Source organism: Mycteria americana, chromosome 19 (genome assembly GCF_035582795.1).
Source record: "Mycteria americana isolate JAX WOST 10 ecotype Jacksonville Zoo and Gardens chromosome 19, USCA_MyAme_1.0, whole genome shotgun sequence".
Classification (NCBI taxonomy): domain Eukaryota; kingdom Metazoa; phylum Chordata; class Aves; order Ciconiiformes; family Ciconiidae; genus Mycteria; species Mycteria americana.
This window is the reverse complement of record NC_134383.1, coordinates 4,975,533-4,994,424: the sequence shown is the minus strand read 5'-3', so window position 1 is coordinate 4,994,424 and position 18,892 is coordinate 4,975,533.

Genomic DNA, 18,892 nt, shown 5'->3' with positions numbered 1-18,892 from the left:
GTTTGTAGGCAGACTGAAGAACAAGTAACATAACTTGTGGCAAGACTTGGTCTGTCCTGTGCACTACCCGAAGAGCTCAGCATAAGAGCTGGCTCCAGCTGATTTGCTCTTGTTCTTGAAAATGTTGCTGCCAGAGAAGGTGACTGATTTGGAAGGTTTCTGCAGCCTGAAAATTGTGGCATCTTAAATCCCTGAAGCTTCCCTCCCTCAAAAAACACAGGAAGATAATGAAAAGTTGATGAAGCACAGGAGGAAGTTTCTAGTCAGCAGACTGCAGTGGTGGTGAATCGGATTTTCACAGCTCACTAACCTCTTAAGTGTTTAATAAATCCAAGAGATCCGTTCCAAGGATAAGGTGGCCCTGGTATCTAACCAGACAGACTCTACCTGCTGTCATCTTTCTTAAAACTGACCCTGCGCAGCAGGACCAATTACCCAGCTAACAAAGTGGAGACAAGTGTCTCCTTTTGTGTCATCCTGTCAGCTGAGCTAAAGGTATTGTGGTTGCCATGGCAATACTGCTTAGGATACTGATAGCAGGAGTGGCTGTAAGTGACTGAGTATTGGGCATGTAGGTTTTTCTCCTCCTTCTTGTATAGACTTTCTTGGTTACTCATGTGACCTTGCATTGACAGATTGAGGAATAGGCTTCTCTGAGCAGGCTCTGATGCTGTGATTACTTGCTGTGGTAAATTGGCAAGTTGAAAATGTAGTGGATCCTAAAGACACACTGGTAAATGAGTTGCTGTGCTAGGTGAGATAGCTGTGCATAAATATCTGAAGCAAAAACCCCTCTTTTGCAGGCTGCAGTGCAGGGCAGGAACATCTCGGACTTTCCTATAAGCTTGCTTTATGAGCTGTCATACCTCCTCTGTGGAGGTGACATTATTGTTTTGTGTTTCAGTCTAAGAATTCATGCATCTTGCTCCTTCAGCTGCTCCTTAAGCAATTGCTACCGGCCACAAAGTTGTAGATCTAGGCAAATGAAGAGTTACAAAGCTGAGACTCCTGCCAGGAAAGGGTAGCTGGGGAGCTCATATAATCAGACAACTGATGTCCTAATCAGCTAGCTGGTGGCAGGAGGCCCAGTTGGCACCTCAGAAGTGATCTTGAGGATGAGCTGCTCGTTTCTCCAGCTAGGAGACTCCCTACAGAGTGCATGTGTGTGCTTTAATTTTGGAGAAGTTGGCTGCTTGGCCCTCTGGCTGGTGACCAGTATTTAAAGTTCTGAGTCCTGCTTCAGCTTGGTAATTGAAAAATATTGGACTAAAAGGCAAGTCCAAAGTTCTTACCTTGTTTTCACAGCCTGGCTGTCTACGTACAACTATGAAAAGACTGTAAACTTACCTTCTGTCAAGTTGACTTGCATATATGAACAATTCAGTAAAATTAGACAAGTGGAAACAGCTTAGAAGTGAGGCCTTGATGCAGGAGATCCAGGACCAGCAGCCAGCCTATTGATACTATCTTGTTCAGGGATCTCCAGAAAACTCTGTTCCAGCTGCTTGTCTTGGTTTGCTTACTCAGTATGAAAAACACTGACTGACCTTGAATAATTTAAGTCTTTTTAATATGTTACAAGTTAGGGAGGATTAAAAATACCATGGTTTTTCTAATTGTCTTGATGTTACAGATAACTAGATTGTCCTAAAACAAGATTATTTTCTCTCTGCAGAATGGGCATATTTTCTGCAGTTTTGTTCTTTGTTTGCTCTGTCAGACCAGTGATTGATGACCATCTCTGTTCAAGCCTCTGTTTCCTATGGCTCAGCAGTTATGGCAGTAGTTATGGGTCAGAACAAAGTTACCTCAACTCCAGTGTTCTCACCAAGCTCTGGGCTGAATTCTGAGAACAGGCTCCAGTTCTGTAGGACTGGATCCAAAGTAATTTATTAACTTTTTCGGCAGGAAATGGCATTTGTGCCCTTCAGTGATGTGGAATATAGCTTAGTGTAGCTGTGTGAGGGCATGTACCTTGAATGACAGCAGGCAAGATAGCAATTTGCATAGGGAAGGCAAAAGCCTTTACACAGTGCAGATAATGCACATTGTAAAACTGTTACAATAACATTCACTGCAGCCATGAAAACAATTTTACAGCAGATTAAACACACTTAGTAAAAGGGAAAAGATGAGTGAGAAAGCGATACTGACACTAAATTAGGGTTTAGTCAGCAGCAGAAAGAGAACATAAGAGAAAAATGTTCCAACTGTCCTACTGCTTAGTTTTTTCCCAGGCCAACTCTATTCTGCTTTAAGCTATTTTGTGGGGCTACTGTTTGAATTGAGAAGCTTTACTGCTTTCAAGGATCATGCCTGTTAGTGAAAAATACTAGAACTGAGATGAGCATTAACTTAAATAGTGCTTGGAGGGTGAGTTAGTTGTGTTGTTCTTAGACAAATAGTTGTTCGGTGGATTAGATCTTTCTTTTTTGTCATGTCAAACTACCTGTGAGTACTTGAGAGTAGTGGAATCTGTTAAGGAAAATGCCCTGTTTAGGCATATCCCAGTGGATCACTTAGACTGTTGTCACCAGTATGATGTGTGATATATTTGAGGTGCATTATCAAGTATGTGGTGTTCCTGTGCATGGCTTGGAATATCTCTGTCAGGCCGAATGCTGTTTGTGTCCCTGTGGCACAGAAGTTCAGGTAAATGCTGAGTTTGATCCAGACGTGGTCCTGAATGGCTACAGGCTGCAGGATCAAAAGTGTCCTGTGTTCAAAGCCATTGTAACCTGTAGGGGACCGTAAACCACAAATTCTGATTTCCTGGATGATGCACCAAGTACTGTTTTCCCCTGCAGTGGCTGAACCACATCGGAAGCAGGGGCCTATAATGCTAGTGGAGCAACTGCTTGTGTGATGGAGACCTGTGCTTTGCTGAAGGCTTTGAGCAAGTCCCCACTGTTAGTTAAACTTGAGAAGTCAAACACACTTGCTTCAGCTGCTTGACTGTGTCTATAGAATTCCTGTTACTGAGCAGTTGCTTCTTGACTTTACATGTGTGTGATGCTTGATTGTGCAGGATTATCTTTCTGCAGCACATACACACCTGTTAAAAAGGGAATAATCTTGTTAGAAGTGAAATCTCATCTGATCGTTAAACATGGTGTGCTTACAACCCACTTGTCAGCTCTGCTTAATTCAGCATGCAGGTCTCTGTTAGAACTTATATTGATTCATTGGGATTGCTTGGCGTCTTTGTAGATATTAATCTTGTATGTCTGACAAGCTGCTGGGCTATTTCAGAAGAAGTGGAGTCAGTCATAAATGCTGCAGGCTATGGTGTCTAGTTGACTTTGTGTAGATGTCCTGACTCTTTTCCTGTGAGCCTTCTCATGTATGTATCGGTACTGCTGCAGTGTTCCACAATAGCTAGCCTATGATTGCTTCCTGCTGAATAGGTTTAGGACAGCTCTGCTGTGTTTCAGACTTGGCGCTGGTGACAATGAATGGGGATTTTTCTTTGGTTTGTATACCACAAGTGGGTAACTTGGTGGAACAAGGGTCTGCATTTTGTGTTACAGTGAAGGTCTGGCCATGGTGTGTTACAACAAACAGACAACTTGTGTGTTGGTGGATTTGTACAACTGTCTCTCAACTGACATGTTTTGTGTGCCTTAGAAATATGGTAAATATCCTGGTGGTATGCGGAGGAAGGTGTTACATAGGTGAAAGCAGCTAGTGTGAGGTGAGACATGGGGTCTGTAAGGTAAGGGGTAGCTCACCCTAAGTTGTCACTCAGGTTGATGTAGAGGGAGCATATCCATTAGGGAGTGAGCTCACTTGAAACATGTGATTGGTGTGACGTATCGTGCCAACTTGAGATGTCTCTGAGTTAATGAGCTCCCTCTAGTCATGCTGGTAATGGACAGCAGTTGCTTCAAAGGAAACATTGCTAGTGGTACACTTTTACCAATTTTTCTAGTCAGTTCAATTAACTGATTAAGGCAGCTGCTGTGGTCTGTGCAAAGTAGATGTGTGGCCCCTTTTTTGTTAAAAATGAACTGGTTTTGTAGCTCTTGAACCTTTCATGCCTGTTCAGAGAACTCTGTGTCCCTGTTGCTTTATGGTGCAGCTTTTTGGAAGGAGTGCTTTGGAACAGTTTGGATATGCATCGGTGCTGCCAAAAATTTCTAGGTGAGGCTAGGATATGGGAGAGTACCTGTGGAAGACCTTATTTTGGAAACTTGCTTGTGAATGGAGTGAATGCCAAAGGACAGAAGGCAAAAGGTTCTCTGAGATGCAAAAAGGCGCATCCCTTGTAAGCGTAGAGGAGTTGTACTCCTTGCTGTAAACACGTTGGCTTGTAACTGCATAGGATACGCCATGTCATTGTTAATCAGCAGATGTGTTCTTGTGACAAGACTGTCTCTGTCTTTATATTTGCATGCATTTATTTGAGAATGTCTATGGAGTATTGCAAAAGTTTGAACTCTTGAAGGATGAGAGGAGGTTAAATGAAAGTCAAGAAGTTGATTCTATCAGGATCTTCTGGGATTTTCCAGTCTGGCAGATTCATTACTTTCAGAAATGATAACTGATTGTATCTGAAGAGGTGAGGGGAGGAGTGATTTAGATCATGTCCATGACCTGTCAGCAAATAATGCTGCATACAGCTGCGAGGAGTGAAATGAGTGCATCTGACACTATCGGTAGCTCCCCTATTTGACTTTTCAATGAGAGCTACTACTTGTGCTTATTTTTTTACACCCTTGTGCTTTAGGAAAATTTCCATTATCATAACTTGTCTCTTGGTAGGGAGAGGTACCTGTGGAATGTGTACAGTGAGCTCATGGATAAGGAAGGCTAGTTAGAAGGATTTTTTGCATAGTAAATATTAGTGCAGACAGCTATCCCTGCAGTCATTGAAAAAACTGACATGATGCAATATTCTAATATGTTAATTACAATTCTATATGGCAAACAGTTTTCTGAAGTATTGTTTGAACTCTAGCTCAAAGCAAATATATATTTTTGATTTGAAAGGAGTTGACAAAATAATACTGAGTTGAACTGTTTCCCTGTTAAAAGAAGTCAGATTTCTGTTAATAAGTCATGGGAAGAGATTAAATACTTGCTTGAGGGGACAATTTACTCTAACTTCACTCCTCACTGTATGCTTACATAGGTGTTTAGGAGGAGAGGGGTAAAAGTTATGAACTGTATAGTTCATAAATCTCCTTCTGCCTTGTTGTCAGGATGCTAAGTATGTTGGCAAACTGGCTAAAGCCTGGCTGGAAGAGCCATCGAGAACATACGTAATTCCCAGTGGAATGTGTTTATCAGATTGCCCACTGTGCTGGTTTGGGCTGGGATAGAGTTAATTTTCTTTATAGTAACTAGTGTGGGGCTATGTTCTGGATTTGTGCTGAACACAGTGTTGATAACACAGAGATGTTTTAGTTGTTGTGAAGTAGTGCTTATACTAAATCAAGGGCTTTTCAGCTTCCCATGCTCTGCCAGGTGCACAAGAAGTTGGGAGGGGACACAGGCAGGACAGCTGACCCCAACTGCCCAAAGGGCTATTCCACACCATATGGCATCATGCTCAGCATATAAAGCTGGGGAAGAAGAAAGAAGGGGGGGGAATGTTCGGAGTGATGGCATTTGTCTTCCCAAGTAACTGTGATGTGTGATGGAGGATGATGCTTTCCTGGAGGTGGCTGAACACCTGCCTGCCCATGGGAAGGAGTGAATGAAGTCTTGTTTTGCTTTGATTGCATGCACAGCTTTTGCTTTGCCTGTTAAACTGTCTTTATCTCAACCTGTGAGTTCTCACTTTTACTCTTCTGATTCTCTTCCCTCACCCAGTGGGGGGGGGGGGGGGGGGGGGGGGGTGAGCAAGCAGCTGGGTGGGGCTTAGTTGCTGGCTGGAGTTAAACCTTAACACCCAGGAATCAATGTGCACGTATGTTGCTAGGCTTGGGTAGGCTCAGTTGTAAACAGTGGTAATGAGTAATTTAGTGCCTCCAACTAGCTCTTCAACTAGCAGGTGTCCATGGTGATGTATGACTTTGTTGTAACAGAGGCCATTTAACTTCTCTGCAGCTTACTTTGCTGTTCTAGTATGCTCTTCTTGTCTCTTTCTAGCCTTGCTGGTTGACCTTTACTTGCCAGGTGTTAGAAATTTAATGTATTGTGTGGGATTAGACTCTTAATCTTCACATGTTAACACATGTGCACTGAGCTTCATGTAAATGTGGTGAAAGCCCTTTCTGGCCTGCCTTTGGCCTGTCTGAGTGTCATTAGTCAGGACCTTAGATGCAGTCCCGAAAACTGCACTGTCATCCAAGGACTGATGAGATTGATATTGGAGCTGATATGTTCTCTTTTGTCTGAATGTTCTAGCTCCTGTGTATGGAACTTACTCCCTACTCTTTTAAAAGTCAGATTTCTGTGGTGGTGCTGTGAGACTGATTAGTAAGTAGGGCTCGAAGTATTTTTCAAGCCTTTTTATGGGAATAGCTCTCAGCAATCAAGAGATAGAGATTGTATTTTGGTTGATTTCCTTATGAAATAAAATGCATGGTATCTTGTGCTCAGTTTTTTGAGGGTGTAAAACTTGTTTACAGTGTGTGGAGCTTGTTATGTTATATGTGCAGCTTTACTTTAGCAGTGTTTATGGACTGAATATTAATAGAGAAGTAGCTTTGAATAGTAGAAAGCATAGTAGAAAACACTGTCAGGTTTTGGAGAGATACGTGTAGAGGCCAAAAAAGGACATCTTGGAGGGTTCCAGGTTCTGTCAGCCTACTAACATGCCCAGAATTTGGGGTAGAGACTACCTCAGTGCAGTTCACTGGAAAACTTTCTCTTTAGTCTTAGTAGTCGCCCATGAAATGAACCCCCTAACAAACTAGACCTTCCACTGAATTTTGAAATCCCTGGCATCTGTTCATTTAAAATGTGCTTGGTAGGAACATGACGCTTGCATAGTAAATTGGAGGCCCATGTTAAGGGTTGCAGATGTAAATCTGCATTGTAGAACTTTACAGAGCAGAAATCGTACTGACGGATGTGGCAGCAACAGGGGAGACAAAGTTTGGCTGTTAAGGTTTATGTGCCTTTTTGTTGATCTCTTGCAGGCTCCGTGTTTCTCGGCAGCAGCAGACAAAGAACTAGAAACCAGTGGTGGTTCTGCTTTCCTGAATCTCCTGAGCTGCTTCATGTGGGGGAAGAGTTTGCTGTTGCTGCTCCCATTGTGCTTTGCTTCTGAAAATGCTCATACTGTGGCAGGTGTGCAGATCAACTCTGCCTTCGGGCATCTGAATGGGAAGTTATCTGAGGAAAAAGGGCCTCTGTCTTTTCAGGAGTGCTGTGTTGAGCAATGTTATCCTTAGTACAGAGGAGGCTCTCTACTCTTATCTGAATGGAATACAAGAATACTTTGCTACTCACTCCATAATTCATTAACTGAGATGAAGAGAGAAAGGGACAGGAAGGTGGATTTTCTAAGTTGGGGGTGGAAAGGGGATATCTTGCTTTGCATGGCAGTAATAAGGCCCTTGACAGGAAACCCGAACTTCATGGGATAAGTCCTGTTAGCATTTTTGACTTGAGATGCTGAAACTTCAGTCTCTGAAAAACAAAAAGGTGAATATTTCATGGGCTGGTTTGCAAACTAGCCTTGTGGTGAAGCCTGGATCCTGTTATGATGAGGGGGAGAGTGCTGCCAGGACTGTTCTGCTGGGGCATGCTCCTGAGGATAGCTTCTTAGCTTGTCTTTGAGGTGCACTGCCCAGATTTCCCAGCTTTGTCTGAAGCAAATTGGCATACTGAAGGTGATTTAATATTTAATACCTCTTCCCTGCTGCCTTTGGATGCTATTAGCACAGTGTGGGATAAGGAGACAAGTGGTGGCATATGAGGAATATATAAGTAAGAAGCAGTTGTTCTCTTGCCCTTGGGAGTCTTTCTGAACCACAGCTATTGAGCCCACAGGAGTTTCTTAGCTGACAACCTGTTTTGCACTTGCTCTCTTGTAGCACGCATTTACAGCTAATGAGTAATGTTTAGAACTCGTTTCATCTGGGGATTTCAAAGAGGTTTGGAAGCATCAACTAACCTCACCTTGTGAGATGAGGTTCAAGAGTAATAGTTCCCAATTTGGTGGTTAAGAGATAGCGTTACAGAAATAAAATGGATGGCCAGTAAGAAGGTGGTAGCTGAGCTGGGACAGGTGTTTTCATGCTCTTTAGCCTGTCGTATGGCTGTTACTGTCTTGCACTGTAGAATGATGCTGTGTCTATGTGCAAAGGATGTTATGTATCCTATGTACATCTCCAAAGCAGATGTGTTCAAACATAACTTGTAGGAAACACAACGTGTTTGTAGCTATATCTTGGGTAGTCAGAAGTGGTGACAGTTGTGGAAGTAATTATTATGTTAATGTTGGATTCTAGCCAGGAAACAGTGTTTATGCTTATATGTAAGTAAAGTGGAGTTGCAACCTTAAGACCAGAAAGCAGTAAGATGGAACGAGTGTCAGCAGATACTCTCCTCTCTTAAGGTGCCGCTGAAATGCGGATGTAAGTCTGCTCTATTGCCAGTATAACTTTCTGCAGTAATAGGATTTTTTTTTTAAGTCTCCCATTGAAGTTACTGATCCAGTTTAAGTCTGTTCAGCTCAAGAGATCTCGTACAGTCCCCGTGCATGATAAGGCAGCTGGCAGCTTTGATGTTCAACGTTGATACTGCTTTCTTTGAAAATACACTTGCAATAGAAACAGCATTTTGGAGAGGGCTGTTAGTATTACAGTAATTACTACTTGCTATTGCTCATGCAAGAGAAGGGGAAACAAGCAGGGTGGGTATATGCATCTGCTTTTGTGAATAAGGAAAGGGACAGGCTTGGGAGTGAACAATTGGGCAGGAGGAATGGGAAACCAATAATGTTCCTTTTCTGATTTGGTAACTCTGAAGTTCACTGTTCTTGGCTAAGATGGGTTTCTCTGTGCTTGAAGAAAGTGGGTATTAAAGACCATAAGAGCTGTAAGTTCACCTTTATATTTACATGCAGGGAATTGCCTGGTTCCATGGCTAGCTTCGTGTAATGTGAGGACCATGTGGGAGTGCTGCATGCTGGCAAAAGCTTGGTGGGCTTCAGTGCCTGTGTCTATTTGCAAGGTAAATGTGTAAAAGAATGTAGAAACTGTCATGTCTAATAGTGCTTCTAAGCCTTGCTCTCATTATTAGGAGCTGGCTGTAGATGTACTGTAACATGGGTGATTGGAGGACAGGGCCCAGTAAAGTGGCTGTGTAACTTTGCATGAGATCGGCCATAAGGCACAGAGCGGTTACAGTTGTGTGATTGGTTGTAGCAATAGGATATGAAAATGATCAGATGAAATGCAAGGAATATATTCATTTGCCCTTAAGAGGTGGTCTAAGCTGCCTTTAGTGGCAGCATCTTTGACCATTGAATGTCGTTTGACCTCTATAGAGTGTTTGTTGCTTGCCAGTCTGTTCAGACCTCTTTTGAAACCATCTCTTTTTCTGGCTTTCGTAGCATTATTGGGTACATTTAGCAATAGGTAATAGTAACTGTGTATGCGTAGTAATGTTGTGTAGTGTCAAGGGCATTTGTTTTTCATACCTTTTAGTCTGCTACCTGATGTCTTAATGAGCTCCCTGTCCTAGTTTGCTTGCTGTGGAATTAAATTCCCCATTTACCTTGCACATACTACTTGTGATTTTGACAGATGTCTGTTAGATCCCTGTTAAACAATTGTTCTCCTGTTTTCCTGGTGAAGTCTATCTTTCTTGTTTAGCCCCAATTTTTCCAGTGAAGTGACCAGAAATGAGAATATTTGAGGGGATATATGGTTAAGAATACTATTTAAATGTAAAACAACAATAAAAAAGCAGACCACATACATCTGTGTTTACCTTTTCTGAGTATTTGAAGGATGAACGAGTGCAAAGGTACTGAGACACCGAATATCACAAAACTGAGGATGGAATTTGAGGTTGAGGGCACAGAACAAGGTGGTCTGTGCTGGTGGCGTGTTCCAGCATGGCAAAGAAAAATCATACTCCAGCCATGTATGGCTGGAAAGTAGCTTTCTCTTGAATATAGCGTAGCTTTGTAGTTAGTGAGCCTGAGATGTTTGGCAGGGCTCAGGGGGATTTATTTACATGCAATTTTATTCTCAAACTTCTCTTTACTATTTTGACACCTCTTGGCAATTTTCCTAAGTGCTTAAACTGCACATTACGGTGAAGAATGTTTTTAAGCAGCTACATGTTTAAATTGGGTAAGGCTTATTTACTGTTTGACTTCTGGCTCTGACAGCATTTATTTCTTTAAACGATTCCTGCTAAATGAGTTATTTTTCAGTTAGATTGAGCAGGTTCCCACACTTGAATCTTCTTTTCCATTTGCATTTTCTTTCTGTTCTGTTGGCGTCAATCACGCAGCTCCCTAAGTAAAGGATGCTTTTAGAAGTCAGATGTTGCTTGACACTGTGATAGAAGGGGCAGATAACCAAAGAAGGCTGAAGAGAACTTGCAGCTCTTAGCTATTGACTGACATAGGCAGCTGAATGAGAACACCTGTATTTCACTTCACCCTTTTGTTTTCTAATGAGTGAGGATGAAGCAGAGGAAATAGGCATGGGCCCAAATAATGGTATTTCTAGAAAGAGATGTTAGGGTGCCATGATTAATAGCTCTAATGCAGTGGGCTTTCACATACCTGAAATCTTTACTGCACATCAAGAGTGTCCATGAAAAAAATTGAGTTAGAGGTGCTTAGACTTCTTTTGAGGGGCTGATGGTGTGTGCTGTCTTACCTTTGAGCTTCTGACTCCTTGTGCATTCTGGTATGGAATGCCTACAGAGTTCTGTAGGACTTAATGGCTTTGGAGAGATGAAAGTACTTTAAGAATGATTCTCTTGTCTCCTGTGGGACTTGGAAACCCACCCCCCCACCCCCCACCCCCCCCCGTTTTAGTCTCTGAGCTCTTCTTGCCTTAGATGCAAACTGAGGAAGGGGTTCTTGTTGCAACAGCCCCAGTGTCACTCTGCATTTCATGGTAGATAAGGGAAACTTGCTTGCACCAGTGAGCTGCTGGGTTGGCACAGCCTCTGCTCTGTGTAGGTGCTGCTGTAGCAGAGTTGTCATCTGAAGCTGAGCTTTGTACTGGGCATGCAAGTTGCAGCAAAAGACCTGAAGAGATGGTTTTGCTTGTAGCCTGGTTTATTTATCAGTAGATTATTTTTTATTTAAGGAAAAGCTGTTGCATTGTTTCAAGATTATTTCTCCCCAGTGTGCAGTGAGGACTTAATCTTCATGCGAACCTTTCTGTTGTTGTAAGAGTTTACTTTGCACTTAATGTCCTGAGTTCCTCTATTCTTGATTCAGTAGTATTTGTGTTGCTTTGTTAGCTCAGGCAGAAATGTACACCTAGTGAGCCATATTTGTTACATGGATTAAATAAACCAAAGTTAAGTTCTTAGTACTGTATGTGAGACTTGGCTAGTAAATTGCTCACTTCTGCCTACACACCAATTTTTTCCAAATGCTGTGTTTCAATGCTACATATCTAACAATGGAGAGCAGTCTCTTAGCTCAGGGTCAGAAAGAGACATATGCTGTTGAAGGCTTCACTCTGTTGCTTTCTACAATAACTGCCTGCGCAGGTTTTCTCTTACGTGAGTCCTATCCTTTCTTGGTCTCAACTCTTTCTGTTACGGTTTCAAACACTTAAAGTTGTCATTGGGCTCAGAAACATCTTGAGATAAGGCTGGGCCATTCATGGAGGCAGACAGATAACATCCATCTGCCTTAGAATGGAAACTGGCTGACATGAAAACTGATGTGCTGTCCCCTTTGGGGATGATACTGTTCCGGTGGTGCCAAGGCATACTTTTTAGCATTGTAATTCTGCTGAACCCTGTTTAGTGTTCTTGACCAGAATATCTTTACAGCCTAAGCACGTCCTGAGTGTTGCTTAGCGATGCATTTCTGCTGGAGTGTTGTATGGACCTAAGATCTTGTAAGGCTTTCTAGGTTGATCTCTTGCCTCCAAAAATAAAAACCTGAGCAAAGGAAAAAGGTGGCTTTAAAAAGGCTTCACAAAAGCAGGCTTGACTTTTTCTTCTGAGTTTGTAGGAAGAGAGCTTAAACTTAATATTCCAGTTTAGAATGTTTCTAAGCAGAGGATGGAGGGGTAGGATGAGGGCTCCTTTGTGTGGTGATGCTGTTGTGGTTGAAAGCTTGTAATTGGTGAGTAGCAATTCTGAGAATTCCCCTCTTAGACCTCCCAGTCAAAACGGGGTTCTGGCCTTGACCTGTGTTGGCTAGCCAGTGAGGCCAGGTCAGAGCACCACAAGTACTCCCTTCTTCCTCCTGAGTTTCTGTAATGTAAGGAGCTTTTTCCCTTAATGAGCTGCCTGGTGTCAGGATGGGCAGGAGAAAAACCTCAAAGAATTAGAACTTGCCTGGATCTGGGTGGAGACGGTGCCTGGGCTTTGGCACAGGTAACTGACTATACACGGCAGCTGCTGAAGGAAGACCCTGTAGGTAGAATTGATCTCCTGTACTTGCATTGTTTCACTTGTTCTTGTGGCACTTTGGTTTTGTACAGCTAGTAAAAATGCTGCTTTTGCTGTTATTTGCAAAGCTGCTGTTATCTGTCTAGGGCTCCTTGCTCATTTGCTTAGGGGTAGTGTTTGTTCTAATGAGAGAACTCTGTGAGACTTCAATCAAGTTAACTGTCTGTGAGGACTCTGGCAACCTTCAGGGGATTTATTGCCTTCTAGGATGTGCTGCTGTTCTGGCTAGTCTGTGTTGCTCTTGGTCTGGTCTCTCAGCTGACCTCTTGATTTTTAGCCCCATTCCTTATAACTAATTCTTTGCAGTGTTCCCAATCCCCAGCCTTTGGGGAATCTTACCAGTTCTGAACCGTTGCTCACTTATCCTGACCTGCAACCTTGCTTGTCCTTTTCAATATGTGTATGATTCACTGGGGCCTGTTTCACTGAGCTGTGCTGTTCAGTCTGTGAATCCTGGTCGGCTAAAGAGCCAGTTGAACTTGGACTCCTTGCTTTTGTGGTCAGTTTGCAGTAATGTAAGTTGAAAGTAACTGTCTTTTAAAAATGCCTGGACGGAAAGTGAAGGATTTTCTTGCCTTTTCTCTAGCTGAGAGGAAGCAGGGTTGAGGGGCTGGCAGGGGGGTTGGGCATGTTCATCCTTGCTCTAGATTTTTGTTGCTTCTGGGGTTCTGAGCTAAATGCCCCCTTACAAAGCATTCAAGTAGGAGGGGAGGGAGATTTAAAAGATAATAACCACAGTGGCCTTCCATTTGTGTGCTAACACTTAGATGCTGCTCTTGTCTCGTGTGAAGGAAAATACTAGTGCTAAAATTAAGACTCTTTAGTTCTTGGGCAGTATTGCTAGGCCTCTTGCTCACTTGGTTTCAGTGGCTGTTGGACAAGAAATCACTTCAGCTCTCTAGTTTTTGCATCTGTCTCTTAAAGTGTTACAAGAAAGAATTTTGTGGTGAGCTTATGTATTTCTACCACAGAAGAGCAGTGAAGATGCATATAATTGGGATCCTCTTGCTGTGTTAATGATGCTAAAACTGTAGGCTTTGGTTGTCTTTGCTAAAAGCAGTCTGTCTGGATTTATGTGTGTATCTGTCAGTTGAGATATAGTTGTAAAGATAACGGATTTATGGCCTGTGATAGCCATTTGGGCTAAAATTTTGACTCTATTAAAAGGAGTGCTGCCTCTTTAAGACTGCTTAGCAGAAGAATATTCAAACTCAAGTTTTGAGCTAGGAAAACTGTGCTCCTTTAATTGGAAGTTTGCTTCCAAACAATCAATAACAAATGTCATAAAGTACCAATCTAGTCAGAGAATTAATTGGAGATACTTAGGATAAATTAATAATGAATGTTCAAGTGATAGTTCCTTTTTATCTTTGCAAGAATATTAAAACAAAGTAAACATCAGAGGAATTATAGTAAAGCAGACAAACTGTGTGGGGAAAATTAGGTATGCAAACTAGAGAACTGCATAAATCTGCATGTTATTAATTGGAGGAGAGTTCCTGAAATTATCATATGGGCTGAATATTAAGTATAATAAACACAAATGAAATGAAGAGGTGCTATGTCGGGAAAAATGGTACAGTGTATGGGAAGAACTATTGCAGGCATCCTTCAAAGGATTGCAGCTTTTCATGGTAGTTGATAATATACATGATGTGTGTAATATTTTAAATGTATACTGTTTCCTGTATATGCAAGAAGAAATACTCAAAGGCTGGAATAACCAGAGCAAGTAAATTTTTATTAGAAACCTCCATAATTATCCAGCTATTGTATTTTACTTCCTACAAGGCAGGGTTTGTCTTGAGGAATTTTAGCTTAGAAGCAAGCAAGTAATTCATGTTCTGGCTTGTTTCTATGCATACTGAAAACAGCTTCTTCAGGACATGCTTTAAATGTTATTCCTGCTGAATTTTTGGTAGTGTTTTTCAGGTGCTTACAGCACTCCTAAGGATTCAGTGAAGAAGGGCCTTACTAAATTTTCTGAATAAGAAAAAAATTTACCAAAAAAATCTACCTATTGAGATTATGTGGATAGTACATTTTAGAGGATCTCATCTTAGAGTTTGTGATGAGCAGAGGACTACAGTATGTTTTTAATTGTGGTAAACCAGTTATTAGGCCTGGATGTATAATATTCACAGCTTCATCTCAGGGCTTTGGTAGAGTTGTCAGATGTACGATACCTTAAGTACAGGCTACATTCCTACAGCCTTCATATATGTAACTGTTGTTTTACTCGATGTCATTAGATATCCTGGAAATACTTGACCATAGTTGTTTGATAGTTGGTAAAACTGCAAGATTCAGAGTTTGGCTGAATCTTAAATAACGGCTCCTAAATGAGTTGTAAAACTGCCTTGTCAGTTGTTACTGCAGTAAAGTTGTTTGAGATATCTGATCTTCATTGGCTTTACTGAGGAGTTCTTCCTGCATCTTCTCTTCATATATCTCTTTCCTTTCTTCCTCCTTAAGGCACAAAGGTGTTTACTGAAATGCTCAAGGACTTGGATTTATTTCCAACCCATCATTTTGTGATAAATTTGCATTATTCCTAAGGTAGCATCTTCTACTTTATCATTTGCAAATAGTGTTCTTCAGCAGATGCACTTTGTGAGGTATCCAATAATGAAGCTATTGTGCTTAGAATTACTTCCAGCTTGCTACTGTTAGTAAGAGTCTGTGAAATTGGTCCTGCTTTAATTCTTGTGGGATGAAGTTAAGCAAGGGTTTAGCCTGGCCCTCTGGAAATTCAGCAGAAGTGTTCTTTATTACTGCTAAGATCAGAGTGACTGAGGAAATGAGTAGAGCGCTTGAGGATTAGTGTGACTGGGCTGAACTTAGTACCCTATATTTGCACTGCAACAAGCAGTTGTTTTCGGCTTGAATCTCACTGTGTGCTATGCATATGAATGCATGATCTCAACTCCTGTAAAATGGGGACTGTCATGTAGTAGGTGTTCGGCTCATGCAAAGCAAACGGGGAATTTACAAAGGATAGGAAGTAATTTGCTCTTAAACACTCATGGGAGCCTGCAGCAGGGCCTTGCCCTGTGCTTTAGCTATGAGGCAGGATCTTCAGCTGTGGGGATAAAAGACTGTTTTATACTGAGGAGATACCTAATTACTGTAATTGCTCTTCCTGTTGCATAGGTAGATACTAGTTCTCATGTCCAGGAGTCTTTCCTCCTCTGAAATGCTGGGAGATGGCTGTCGAAAACAATGATTTGTACCAAGGTCTTCCATGTATCTGAGGCCAAAAGTCTCTCCAGAGTGCCAGGAAAGTCTGGAGAGAGTTGTGTCCCACAGGTGTTCTTGGTGATATGATGCTAAGCCCTGTTGGTTCTGTGTGGCTTATAGAAATGCATCCTGTAAGCACCTGAACCATCTTAGTTTTTCTATTGTTGGCTGCTGGGGAAGATGCTGAGTGTCACACCTTCAGATAAACTTCTAATATCTAAAAGTATAAAAATGGCCCGTAGCTGTTGTAGTGTTCCTTTTTTGCAGAAAACCATTGGATCAAGCAGTAAGTACACAGGACTAAATCAGAGGTTCTGATCCTGTGTCTGCTTCCATTTCATTTTGTGACCTTACATGTGTTGCTTCCCTTTATGTTATCCAGTTTTCCTACTTGTAAAAATGATTCTTGCTCTCCCAGTGCTGCTAAAGCTGTGATGGAGAAAAGACTGTGAGGTTTAATTACACTGTGATGACTTTGAAATAATGTTATATTAGGTTCTGTGTTTGTCCTTCTCTCTGTAGCAAAGTAACACAGGAATACCCTAGAGATGCTGCTGACCAGATCACTGTTAGGCTGTTCTTGATTAATGGCATCATCTCCTTTCCTTGATGGTAATGTATCGTTGTGTCGCACAGCTTGCCCGTCTCAATGGTCAGACCGTAATTGTCACCATGAATGCGAGGCAAGTAAAAAGCTATTTAAGAGAGTATAGTGCAGCAAAGCACAGAGCAAATGGCTGACTTCTGTGGTTATTTGTAACTGGTATTAAATCTCCACGTAGTGTGTGGTTTTTTTTTTTCCAATTAAGCCTGACGTACCACTTTCATTCTTCAAGCATGTATCTAAAAACTAAACTTGCCAAATATATGGCTTGACTGAGCTGTTTAGGGAAATCTTTTTGGCTTTATGCATTTATCTGGAAAACCTGGTTTTATGAGAAATATTATAATTGATTAAACAGGATATTAATGTGTGGATATGTTGCAGTAAGTGTGAACAGATTAAGTTTCTGCTGTCTCACATTTCGTTATGATCTTGAAATATGATAAGTGTTAAGATACTAAGGAAAGTGACATCAGGATTTGTGATCAGGCTTCAGGGAGGATGGGGAATAGAGATGGGGAAGAATCCAAAAGCGACCCTCCTTATTAGCATTGTTCAGTCTTGTAGTTGCTCTCCCCTTTTCTCTTCCAGCACTGTCTGGCTGCTTATATCCATATTTGGTGATGTAAAACTTACACTGCTTTCCTTTGACACAGACCCTCATGTTCTCCATTGCAATGAGCAAAAAAGCAAATAACTCAATAGTTTATTGATTAAATTTTAACACTTGTTTTGCATTTGCAAATTGAGTGTTACAACATTGTCAGATTTATTGCTGCCTTGATATTAATAGTTCAGAATGGATATCCTGCCTGTTGATTGCTCCATCTACTTATGGAAGTCAAACGGCATGTTAAAAGCAGTGGCGTTTGAAGTTCAGGTTAAAAAGGGATGGTTATTTATACAGGGAGAAGTTTCTAATTAGACACCTTGTTGGACAAAGACTCCCCTTAAAACAAACAGCTGGGGACTACTAATGGAAAGAAGTTGGAATAGCTTTCAAAAAAAAAAAACCCCAAAAATCCCATTTGAAACAGAGCATCTCTGGTACTAATGGAATTTTTCTCCCTGGAAAAGCTTTATGTACATCCAATAGGAATGACAGCACCAGCTGAGCGTAAAGTCATGTTTCTGCAGGCTTATGAGAGCTACCTGACATCTTTGACTCAAGCTTTCACCAACCTTATCAGACCCAGCCCTATTTTTGTCTTTACATGTAGCACCAAATGGCATGGTGTGTGTGTTAATACCTTTTTCTACTGAGGTTTGAGGGTTCTTCAGTGTCACTCTGTAAAATGTAAAAAGCATGCATAAATGAGGACAGGCATATCCAGGTGTAGGTAGAGAAGACAATGGTAAGTGTGCAAAAGGGCTGAAGGGACTACTGGAACAGACAGAGGACCTGGTAACCAGCTGACAGTGCTGTCAAGTTGTCAGCATATCAGAATATCTAGTTGCTGGTTGTTTGTGACAGTCTTGGATAAATGCCCCTCTCCAAGGGACTGTGCATCACCTAGTAGCTGGTGGTGTATAACCAAGGCAGACATAATGAAAAACTTTACCCCATAAGTTCAGAATGATCTATAAAATCCAGCTGCAAAGATGACTGCCTGTCATCTTCAGTGATTCATTTTGCTCTCTGAATTCCAGGCGTTAAAAATAATGCGAAGGTGTCGCAGCAGAAGTTGAGCTATCATTATGCTGGCAACGCAGCTTTGAGAAGACACCTCTTACTCTTCCTTTAAAGGCCTGTGACCTGGAACCTTACTGTACACAGTCTATGGAGTGAGTGAAGGAATACTGCTGCAGCACAAACTTCTGGAAGAGTTGAAATGTAAGAGGTAAAACATGTTCTGTAACACCCTGCAGCTATGGATTTGTGAATTGAATGTTGGAAGCTCAGGTGCTCTTTCTTCATGTGTCCTAACTTTTGACCAGTGGCAGGAAGAGTAGTTGAGCGAGGGTTTTTTTTCAAGAGCATGATGCTTTTCTACAGTTCTGAGAAATGGGTTAGAGAAATTAGTTAAGAATTTCAAGATTGTACCTGAACATGTGATACTTTTCTGCTGCACAGTCAGAATTCTACAGCTGCAAGTCTTAAGAGTTGCTTTGGTTTTCCCAAGAAAAAGTCTGTTTACATTGTGGGGAATTGTAATTCTTTATCTTTTTAAAAAAAAGATGAGATCCCATGCTACCCATTTGTGAGATAATTGGCTTCTCTTGTGGCTCTACTTTGACACTGAGTAGTTATGGCAGGGCTTAACCTTTCTGTCTCAGCTCCAAAAGTCTCTCTTAAATTGTTTACTTTGGTATTGACTCTGGAAACTCACACTTAAAAATGGGATAAAGAATTTGCATGGTATTTTAATGTGCATTGCTTTTTTCCTTCTAATAATTGTTTCTTGCATGGTTTAACTGGCTAATATGCCTTTTTTTATTCTTGAACTAGTAGAGATGTTGAATTTCAGTTGATCCTTCAGGCTC